Genomic DNA, 3,731 nt, shown 5'->3' on the forward strand with positions numbered 1-3,731 from the left:
AAACAGGAAAATATAAACATCCATGTTTTTTGTCTAAATGGAGCTGCTAATCATCCAAAAATGTTTATTTTTCTGTTTCTTTTTTCTAAATATTATAGTGCTTCTTCATAGAAGACAGATTATTTCTCTGAAGTATTATAAACTTAGACCTCTGCCTTCCTTGATGCGTTTTCATCAAAGTATTTTTCCATGACTTTTATAGTCATGATGTGCAGGAGTGGAAGGAAGAACACTAACATTTATGCATCGCCTGCTAAGTGCCAAATACTGTGTTAGGCACTTTTGTATCTGGTATCTTCTTAAATGCTCATCCTTATAGGATATGTGCCCATTTTATGAAGGAAGAAACAAAGCTCAAGATGAACTATCTTCTCAATGTCTTAAAACACATAGTGAAGCTAACATCTAAACCAAGGCTCATTTCACTTTGAATCCTGTAGCCTTTCTACTGCATCATATGAGAATCTTTGTGAACCTTTGTGCAACGTTAAAAAACAAAGCAAAACCCTGGGATATTTTACTATATCCTGCCTGGAAGTAGATAGAAAGTCATGAAGAAACGAAACAGGATATACAGAGAGGCACTCAGGATCATAACAATATAACAATAGTTCTATTTACAACAACATGAATCATTCAAACATGGAAAAGACCTTTTTCTGATAGACTACATTATTTGACTTTCTATCACTATGAGGAAATTATCTTTTAAACAGAAAAAGCAGACTTCATAAAATGTCACTGAAATTCTAGGTGTATGAGAGGTTAATAGTGAGCTATTTAGCATTTTTGATGCCTTCCAGTCCAACTAAAAGCAGAAGATAGGTAATTTTATGAGCGCTACAAAACTATTTTAATTGTGATTGCCCTAATAGCATTGAGTCTCAGGGTGCCCAAAGAAACAGGGTATCCTATCCAGTGGCTATCCCCCTTACTCCCAGGCGATACCCCATTAATTGCACAGATAATCTACATTTCAGATCACCAGCATAAAAAGTAGAAGTATTGGGGGTGGAGAGATAGCTCAGTGGTTAAGAGCACTGACTGCTCTTGCAGAGGACCCAGGTTCAGTTTCCAGCACCAACATGGTGGCAAACAACCAACCATAACTCTAATTTCAGGGGATCCAATATCCTTTTCTAGTCTCTGAGGGTATTGCACACACATTGTGCACCTATATACATGCAGGCAAAACACAAACACATATAGCATAAAAATAAATAATTTAAAAAAACCTTTAAGATAAGGGAAAATTTATGTTACATAAATACATGAAGTGAATGTTATTTCAAACTTTTCGGTGATTTCCACATTGAGGCGCCAGCAGAGGAGACTGAGATTCATTGCATGCTCTAATCTGCTTTAGCAGGATGTGCTGGACTTACCAGGTCAATATTTTATCTAGGGTCAAGTAGTTTTCAAATGTGCCTCACTCACAATTGATCACTGCTATACTCTTTTGCCCCATGGAGAGATACCTGTCAGAAAAATATAATTCTATATGTAGCTTTTATTAACCTCTTTTTTGACCCTGGCCTAGAAACTACCTATGAATTAAATAGAATTACTTTATATGGACATGCTTACAGAAAGCTCACATTTTCAACTCTGCTGAAAACTCAGGCTGTACAAACAGGCCAAACAGCAGTGTTTTTATCATTTTTCTCTTTTACAGTAGTATTCAGGTATGGTCACATACAAAAAACTGCTCATATTTGAAGTGTTTTATTTGATGAATTTTCATACTAGGTATACACCCATGAAAATATAAGTGCAATAATCTTAAAAAAGAAAAGAATAAAGCTGGGTGTGGTGGTACACGCCTTTAATCCCAGCAGTCAGGAAGCAAAGGCAGGTGGATCTCTGTAAATTCAAGGCTAGCCTGGTCTACATAGCAAGTTCCAGGCTGGCCAGGGCTACATAGGGAGACCCTGTCTTGAAAAACAAAAGAAAGAAAAACCATATTTTATCATGACTATGAGTGTCCTCACGTTCCTTTGTAATCCTTCCCACAGACTCAGTCAATTACTGACTAGTTTGCATTTTCTATAATTTTATAAAAACTAATCATATGGGAGCTGGAGGATAGCCCAGTAAGCAAAGTATTTGCCTTGAACTCAAGGACATGAGTTCAACTGCCAGAACTTAGGCAAAAAAAAAAAAAAAAAAACCCAAACAAACCCTGAATATGACAGGGCACACTTGTAATACCAGCACCAAGGAGGCAGATTCTGGTGGACCCATGAGGCTTCTGGTCAGCCAGACTAACCTACTTAGTGAGTTAAAAATGAAAAAAGTAGATAGCACCTAAGCACTGACACCAAGGTTGTCCTCTGACTTCCACACACATGTGCACATGCAACCTCACATGTACACCTGCACATACACACACATAGACAATGTAATCATACAATATTGCCTCTCTCCATATGTGTGTCAGTCTGCCTTCCTCCACCCAACATAATTCATTCATGTTATTGCAGGTATCAATAAGTCAACTTTTTTGTTGCTATTCTTGTTTTCCACTTATCCCTTCCTTTGTCTTTTTTGCAGGTCGCTTTGCTTTCCTTATCAAAATTACTTCCTTGATTTATAATTTCTAATTATAGTCTTGACATTTACCCAGGGATGGTGGGGACTTGAGGTCTCTGACTAGCCTATGTCTTTTTATTTTACTTCTGTCAATAGCATCTTCCCCATTCTATCTAGCACAATGGGGCATTTCTGACTAAAAAAGATGGACATATAACTCAGGTTGGTCATCAGAGCCCACCCTCTGGATTTGATGATGTATCTTCCTCCCTTTGGATGGAATTGTTAGTCAATGTTCTATTACCATGATAAAATACCTGAGGTGATTGACTTAAAAGGAGGAAACATTTTGATCCATGGTCACTTTATCCTGTTTCTCTGGACCAGGGGCAGCATAGTACATTATAGTGTGAACACATGGCAAAGGAAACCTGTTCACATGATGGTAAGAAAGGAAAGAGAGAGAGGAAAGGGCTGGTATCCCAACCTCCCCTTCAGAGGCATACACAGTGACCTAATTTCCTTTCAGAAGGTTCTGTTTCAGGAAGATTCCACCATTTCCCAACATTTCTATAGGCTGACAACTAAACCTTTGATATATAATAAGACTCTGTGAAATACTTACCCAAACCACTGCAGGCACTCCTAGAGAAAGACTCCATAACTGCCAATAAACTTGGAAATCATAACTTCTCTGGAGGCTGAGGCAGGTGAGTAGTGAGTTCAGGGACAGCCTGGGTTGTGAGATCCTGTCTCAAAAATAAAAATTGAAAAGGAAAGCTGGAGCATAGCTCAAGTAAAGAGCTTGCCTAGCATGCACGAGGCCCAGGTTTACTCCCTAGTGCTGCAAAAAAATAAACACATGGAGGAGAAAGAGAAGACAGAGAGGAGAGAGAGAGAGGGGGGGGAGAGGGAGAGGGAGAGAGAGAGAGAGAGAGAGAGAGAGAGAGAGGTTGGCATATAGATTGACACCCAAATGAGAAAGAAAATCAACTGCATTCCAGGGCAGTCTTTCTGGAACTAGCTGATGAGACAGTCTGCTCAGCACTGGCTGTTCTAATTTTAATTGGATGGGGGTGCTGCACCCACTCCCCTAATGTGTCTTCTTTTCTTATTTAGGGAAGAATTCTCTTTCTGTTATCTCTATGGCTGTGCTCCAAGTGACACGGACTCTTGCCTGGCTTTAGAGGCGGAACATG

The sequence above is a fragment of the Nannospalax galili genome, unplaced genomic scaffold, assembly GCF_000622305.1.
Source record: "Nannospalax galili isolate Female #2095 unplaced genomic scaffold, S.galili_v1.0 scaffold734, whole genome shotgun sequence".
Taxonomy (NCBI): domain Eukaryota; kingdom Metazoa; phylum Chordata; class Mammalia; order Rodentia; family Spalacidae; genus Nannospalax; species Nannospalax galili.